Source organism: Coregonus lavaretus (genome assembly GCF_964263955.1).
Source record: "Coregonus lavaretus genome assembly, chromosome: 10".
Classification (NCBI taxonomy): domain Eukaryota; kingdom Metazoa; phylum Chordata; class Actinopteri; order Salmoniformes; family Salmonidae; genus Coregonus; species Coregonus lavaretus.
The window spans coordinates 9,387,706-9,396,028 of record NC_139997.1 but is presented as its reverse complement, the minus strand read 5'-3'; the positions used below and the strand labels follow the sequence as shown (position 1 = coordinate 9,396,028).

The window sequence follows — 8,323 nt, the reverse complement described above, 5'->3', positions numbered from 1 at the left end:
CAGCGTGATGAACGAACATGATTACTTTATTTAATAAAGTGCACACACGAAACAACAAAACAATAAACGACTCGTGAAGTCCACGGTGACAATGACCGAACACGGAACAAAAACCCACAAACACAAAGTGAAAAACAGACAGTTAAATATGGCTCCCAATCAGAGACAACCAGCCAACAGCTGACACTCGTTGCCTCTGATTGGGAGTCACTAAGGCAAACATAGAAAACGACAAACTAGAACCCCCAACATAGAAATAAACCACATAGAATGAACACACCCTGGCTCAACATATAGAGTCCCAGAGCCAGGGTGTGACAGTATCGTTTTGTTGTTTTGTTGTTGGTGTAAAGTACTCATTAAAAGATGTACGCCTATCACGCTGCGCCTTGGTCTGCCTCTAATAACATTTGTGACAGTTATTAAGATAATGTTATTAAGATGATGTTATTAAGATGATGTTATTAAGAGGATGTTATTAAGATAATGTTATTAAGATGATGTTATTAAGATGATGTTATTAAGATAATGTTATTAAGATGATGTTATTAAGATGATGTTATTAAGAGGATGTTATTAAGATAATGTTATTAAGATGATGTTATTAAGATGATGTTATTCAGATGATGTTATTAAGATGATGTTATTAAGAGGATGTTATTAAGATGATGTTATTAAGATAATGTTATTAAGATGATGTTATTAAGATGATGTTATTAAGATGATGTTATTAAGATAATGTTATTAAGATGATGTTATTAAGATGATGTTATTAAGATAATGTTATTAAGATGATGTTATTAAGATGATATTATTAAGATGATGTTATTAAGATGATGTTGTTAAGAGGATGTTATTAAGATGATGTTATTCAGATGATGTTGTTAAGAGGATGTTATTAAGATAATGTTGTTAAGCGGATGTTATTAAGATGATGTTATTAAGATGATGTTGTTAAGATAATGTTATTAAGATGATGTTATTAAGATGATGTTATTAAGATGATGTTGTTAAGAGGATGTTATTAAGATAATGTTGTTAAGAGAATGTTGTTAAGATGATGTTGTTAAGAGGATGTTATTAAGATAATGTTGTTAAGAGGATGTTGTTAAGATGATGTTTTGGTTTGGTTTTGGTTTGGTTTTACTACTTGACTTGTAAACATTGTAAACGGAAAATAATGAGGTAGTCTTATGCTGGTTGAGAAATCAGACATTGCTAATTTTAGGTCAGTTTGTAAATGTACCTTTAGCTGTCTCATTTCATGTGATTATTGAGTAATGTCCCATTGATTAAATGTGTGTCCGTTTAAATCAGCAGTTCTCTAGTCATGTCCGTAGTGTTTTTGACTGCATGCTGCGTTGTAGGCTGTTATAGATGGCCACAAGGTGGCACCTGCAGTATTGGATGATGTGAATTTCCACTTTCTGACATTTCACTTGGAATAAAGAGCTTACTTGTAGACATAGTCATTCTCCATGACACGTAATCCTGGAATGTGTTTGTGTGCGTAGGAATGGAATGTATTAATCAATATGTTTTTTGTGTAAATGAGTGCTCTATAATATGTTGGTGTTTTTGTGTGTTGGTCTGTAGGGTATGTGTTCTGCATGGGTAAGACATATAGAGTGAGGGAGTCGGTGGTATGCCCGGGTATATGACCTGAGTCCTCTGTGTACCTCACTAAGCATCTACACTGTATGAGTGGATACTCCAGCATGTCTGAGAGGGTTTCCTTGCTCTCTCTTGCCTCCTTGCTCTCTCTCTCAGTCACTCTCTCCTCTTTCTCTTTTATCCCTTTGCTCGAGAAATGTCAGCCACGCTCAGCTCAGTGCAACCCAACAATTCTCTCATCCTCATGGTCCCCCCAGAGTACTGAGACGGACACTGAGTGACTGTAAAAGGGAGTAGTATGTGTGTGTGTGTTGTGTGTGTGTGTGTGTGTGTGTGTGTGTGTGTGTGTGTGTGTGTGTGTGTGTGTGCGTGCGTTTGTGTGAGTGTGTGAAGTTCTGTTTAGGACCCTTCCATTATTGAATCAGGTTATTATAGGTAGGCTACAATCATAATCATGACACAGTAATAACAGATGTCTTACTGAATGCTAGAAACATTCTGAATGCACTGCACTTTTTCTTGCATTAGATTATACTGTTAGACAAATGAGATTAGCAAGCAGAGACAGTGAGACGGTCAATTCGATTGGTGTCTGTCATTATAGCGCCAAAACCAGCTCGGAGCATTGCGTCTAGCAGTCCTATCGCATCCCCCTGTCTCTTTAAAAACGATGCGACCCACGCCTCGAAAAGCGGCTTGTTCCGGCTTTGCCCCTTTACGTCTATATCCTTGCCCATAATATGAAAATAGTACCACATACATACAACCATTATAAATAAGGTTTCGAGGTACATTTTCAATATATATTATTTAGTTACGCTCATTTTAACCCGAAACTCTCCGGCTGATCAAGACGCGCCTACCCCCCCGCACGCAGTTCAAAAACGGGAAGCGGAGTGATACAGTACACACGATCGTTGTACCTAGTTGTCAAACCGAGGGAGGATAGGCTACCTGAGCGAACAAGTCGCGTAGACTGGAAAATGAATATAGAAATTGGAGTAAATAACTGTCATTTGATGTGCTGAAATGACAGTTTTCAATGCGGCATCTATATAATTTAGTTGGTTGCTGCTGTTCCATAGCAACAGCTGCTGATGTTTTTTCCGTTTGCTCTCTTGGACGATAAATACATGATCATTATAGTACTCCGTTACAGTGCCTAAGGTAAGTGACAGAAAGAGGCGCGACTTTCAGCTGGTTGTCCAATTATGATTTTTTTGTGTTGCATGCTGCTAAAACGCTGGGCGTATGGCTGTGCAATTTGGATGGGAAATAATGTAGTAAATGCAATTGATTTGGGAAATATTTGTGACAGAAAATGTTATTTAGGGGAATTCATATTTATGCATCGTAAGTGCAGCCCAGTTTTGTCATCATGAAGTCAACATCCACAACCCATAACGGCTGCTTGTAACTGGCATGAGAAATAGACCAAATTCACAATTACATCTTCATCTATTGAAAATAGAGCAAAGTGTCACGACATTATAGGCGCGCTTCTGATGATCGAGTCCATCCCCAGTTAAAGTAGTTGGCAACTGTTCTCATTCCATCATATCTACAGGCAGATAATTTATTATGGGGTACCATTACTACATTTAGGAGCCATGCTCGATTTCTTCAGGATAGGTCTATCTGTATGTATTTCAATATATTTGTGGATATATATGCAGTCAGGGATGGAAACCAAGAACAATTGTCTTCGAAATTGTCAACAAGACCCCTAATCTATTAAGCCGAGGCTATTATTCAATGAGTCTCTTTGCACAGAGGCATCAACAGATTAATGTTAGACAATGTTACATAAACTGGCTGTCCAATGAAGTTGCATATCAAAATGCAGGCTCCAAGAATTACTGTTGCAGCTACTTCCGTGTACAGTCAGATCTATCGCGAGTGATATGTGCCAGTGCCACCCACCCACCGCCAACGTATTGATGCCAGGCTGAATACACTCTGAAAAGGCCTTCTTAAATCAAAATGAATACAGCCTGATGTATAGCATATAAATCAAATCAAATTGTATTTGTCACATGCGCAGAATTGTAAAAATGCACTTCTAGCTGTGTTTATAGAGGACTGCAGTTATTCTGTTCCCAGATGAGCATAACAAATGGTTCATTTTACATTTAATAGTCTAATATTAACCCTGAGATATGGATTATGTTTGAAAGTCAATCTACAAATTCAATTGTGAAATGTTGACCTCAGAATAAAAATCCAAACTGATAAACAACAACAAGAAATAAACACTTTTGTTATTTTTGAGCACAGGAAGAGGAAGTAAGCTTGTTTTGTTGTTTTTCCTACAAACAGTTTGTTTTGAAAGGACCATGATTCTATTTCTCAGATGATGAGGGGTTCCGAGCAAAGAGCAAGCTATACCATCCAGAGGAATATAATATTGAACTACTCATTCAGGGGGTAGTGAGGGAATAGTGATTAGGTTTGTGGCGGTCTTGTTTCATGACTCAAACAGACAGTAATGACTGTGACTCATTGAAGCCCACTCTGCTGGCAATGTTCCATATTCCATATTCTATATTCCATTGCCCACCACATTTTTGTGTGAATCTCAGCCCTGTTATATGTCACTGGTTGTAATGTACTGTACTGTATTGTACTCTGAGGGCCTGGTTGGTATAGTCAGAGTGGTGGGGAGACTGGTGTCCTAAGGCCATGTCTGGACCAGCAGGGTTCACTGATGCAGGACAAGCCCAGCTGTCCTCTTTACAGGAAAATACCCCCCAACACACACGCATGCACGCTCGCACACACACTTGTGCTCACACACACACACGCACACACACATGCATGCATGCACGTGTGCACACGCTCTCTCTCTCTCTCTCTCTCTCTCTCTCTCTCTCGCTCTCTCTCACTCACTCTCTCTCTCTCCCTCTCTTTCTCTTTCTCACACACACACTTCTAAAAGTTATTTCCAGCCTCCAATAGCACTAATACTGGAGCTATCCTATAGTCTAGAACAGGATGTTCCAATGCTGGGGTCATGCTGATGTAATCTTACCTTAAAGCCATGCATGTATTTACTGCTTCTCACATTCCAGGGGTTCAGGTTCTACCCCTGCCCAAATGGAAGGGGGGCAGAGGGGGGAGGAGGACCGGCTAACATGAGAGCCTGTCCATCAGCAGACTCACTGATGAGCCATTTAGAATGCCAGGAAGTCCTTTAGGTTGTAGAACATCTGCTGTTCTGTTGAGGCACATAGGGGACTCTTCAGGAGCCAACAGGGAACTCTATGGGGCCATGTGAGGACTGACTGGGACATACAGTATGTGTGAGGAGAGCCAAATGTAAGGGGCCAAATGTGTACAGTCGTGGTCAAAAGTTTTGAGAATGACACAAGTATTGGTCTTCACAAAGTTCGCTGCTTCAGTGTTATGAGATATTTTTGTCAGATGTTACTATGGTATACTGAAGTATAATTACAAGCATTCCATAAGTGTCAAAGGCTTTTATTGACAATTACATTAAGTTAATGCAAAGACTCAATATTTGCAGTGTTGACCCCTCTTTTTCAAGACCTCTGTAATCCGCCCTGGCATGCAGTCAATTAACTTCTGGGCCACATCCTGACTGATGGCAGCCCATTCTTGCATAATCAATGCTTGGAGTTTGTCAGAATTTGTGGGTTTTTGTTTGTCCACCTGCTTCTTGAGGATCGACCACAAGTTCTCAATGGGATTAAGGTCTGGGGAGTTTCCTGGCCATGGACCCAAAATGTTGATGTTTTGTTCCCGAGCCACTTAGTTATCACTTTTTCCTTTGGCAAGGTGCTCCATCATGCTGAAAAAGGCATTGGTCATCACCAAACTGTTCTTAGATGGTTGGGAGAAGTTGCTCTCGGAGGATGTGTTGGTATCATTCTTTATTCATGGCTGTATTCTTAGGCAAAATTGTGAGTGAGCCCACTCCCTTGGCTGAGAAGCAACTCCACACATGAATGGTCTCAGGATGCTTTACTGTTGACATGACACAGGACTGATGGTAGCGCTCACCTTGTCTTCTCCAGACAAGGTGTTTTCCGGATGCCCCAAACAATCGGAAAAAGGGGATTCATCAGAGAAAATGACTTTACCCTTGTCCTAAGCAGTCAAATCCCTGTACCTTTTGCAGAATATCAGTCTGTCCCTGATGTTTTTCCTGGAGATAAGTGGCTTCTTTGCTGCCCTTCTTGACACCAGGCCATGCTCCAAAAGTCTTTGCCTCACTGTGCGTGCAGATGCACTCACATCTGTCTGCTGCCATTCCTGAGCAAGCTCTGCACTGGTGGTGCCCCGATCCCGCAGCTGAATCAACTTTAGGAGACGGTCCTGGCGCTTGCTGGACTTTCTTGGGCACCCTGACGCCTTCTTCACAACAATTGAACCTCTCTCCTTGAAGTTCTTGATGATCCGATAAATGGTTGATTTAGGTGCAATCTTACTAGCAGCAATATCCTTGCCTGTGAAGCCCTTTTTGTGCAAAGCAATGATGACGGCACGTGTTTCCTTGCAGGTAACCATGATTAACAGAGGACGAACAATGATTTCAAGCACCACCCTCCTTTTAAGAGTTATTCTAACTCAATCAGCATGACAGATTGATCTCCAGCCTTGTCCTAGTCAACGCTCTCACCTGTGTTAACGAGAGAATCACTGACATGATGGCAGCTGGTCCTTTTGTGGCAGGGCTGAAATGCAGTGGAAATGTTTTTTGGGGATTAAGTTCATTTTCATGGCAAAGAGGGACTTTGCAATTAATTGCAATTCATCTGATCACTCTTCATGACATTCTGGAGTATATGCAAATTGCCATCATCAAAACTGAGGCAGCAGACTTTGTGAAAATTAGTATTTGTGTCATTCTCAAAACTTTTGACCATGACTGTAGAGCCAAATGGGTAGAGCCACATGTTAAATGTAAATTATCTTCTGGTGGAAGACTGTGTGTGGGTGCGTGTGTGTGTAGGAGGACAGATATCCCCTTTTTTCACCCACAGTAGTCACCAGATGATGAACATGCCATTTCCTCTTGTTTATATATAGTTTATCACATCTGTTACTGATTGTATAAGATTGTATATCACGAGGAGATCAGGGCAGGTCCTTACGGTTCTGCCGCCTAAGGCGAGACCAAAGAATGCGGCCTCCCGCAAAGCTAGAATAGCCCCAGTAAGACGTATATAAGACATCTAAAATACGTATTTTCCAGAAGTTGAAGTTAGGTTCAATTTAGGTTCTGAATGAAAGGTGAAAAGGTATTTTCCGTATGTTTAAAATACATATTTTCCAGGACGTTGAAAAATATATTTTATGGATGTTGAAAATATGTATTTTCCGGATGTTGAAATCAGGCTCATTTTTGGTTCTTGATGAAAGTTGAAAATAAGTAATTTATAGATGTCTATATTTGGGCCAAATCAAGGCTGGTCCAGACCGGACAAAATCTGAACCAAACATAGATGTCTATGATTGGTTCAGATTTGGTCTGGACCAGACCAAAAACCAATGTCGGTGGATATGGAAATCAAGGCTGGTCAGGAACTGCACCAAAAAAAGACGTCCAAAAGGCATCTGCCCTTGCTTACTGCGGTGTAGCCTACAGTGTTCTCTGAAATGTAATTGTATGAATGCCCATCTATGTGGTAAGCATACCGTTTGTAAAACACCATAAAACGATGTCAGGAGACCAAAAAAATACATCCACAAGATGTCGGCTCTTGCTTACTGTGGTGTAGCCTACCATGTCGGCCTGCAATGGCATTTTATGAATGCCCATCCATGTGGGCTCTGAATATCAGCTACCCAACTTTTATCAGGAGTTATCGCGAGCCTATTTGTATACACCGCGGGAAATGCAGAAGTGTTTTCTTCTTCGCTATGATCAGCTTGTCAAAAATGTACGGATACAAACTTGAAACAACTGACCATGACAATGGGGTGAAACTCTTGGACAACAGTTGTGATTGTCCATTCCATATTGTCCATTTTACTTTGACCTGACCATTTTTTATTTGATTGAGCGTCATTTAGGTAAGGCTATTTGATCGGAGAAACCTGCATGGTGTAAAAAGTGTCCGTCTAATTACATTGACATACATTTTATCTCCAGCCTGTAGGCTACAGAAAAGGCCACATTCTATTTATACCATATCCTATATCTGCTACATGATTTATGTTAGAAACTTTTTTGGAAGGAACGTTTGCTGGAGCGCTGCAGAGATGCTTCTCTCCAACAGCACCCTGGAGAGGCGCGCTGGAAATGGACAAGCAAAATATTTTGCGCCCCTGCCTTTGGCAAAGTGGGCACTGCTTATCAAAGGGCGCCATCAGCGCTCAACTAAAAAGCCCATATGTCACTGGTCGAGAGAAATTGTAATTCTGTGAGGTTTTATGTATTGTTGTTGGAGGTGCGTCTTGATCAGTTTAGCTCAGAAAATGCCGCCGTAGTCAATCTGCCGCGAACAACAGGATATGTCGCTGTAGTTTACAGTCAGGAAGAGGTGGTTTCAACGTGACACTGAATCACTCACTGTGGTTGAAATTATATTTGCGGTTTCCCCACCCAGTGGCTTCGGCGCGTCAACAAATCTAACTTCAGCTCTCCAAAAATGTTCCCCCTGTAGCCTTTACTTGCATTTTCACTTTGGTCAGCGAGCCAGTGACTGCGTGAAGCTCGTGGCGTTATATTCAGAATGAGCGC

The 8,323-nt window shown here is 40.9% G+C and overlaps 1 protein-coding gene across 1 annotated transcript in view; it reads left to right on the top strand.

Moving 5' to 3' along the window:
- The first annotated feature begins 2,687 nt into the window (after positions 1 to 2,687).
- LOC311136624 (roquin-2-like) overlaps positions 2,688 to 8,323 on the top strand; it is a 38,180-nt gene continuing 32,544 nt past the window's right edge. The window contains exon 1 of the mRNA XM_084170814.1: positions 2,688 to 2,781. The gene's annotated coding sequence lies outside the window, so the exon portion shown is untranslated. The remainder of the gene's footprint in view (positions 2,782 to 8,323) is intronic.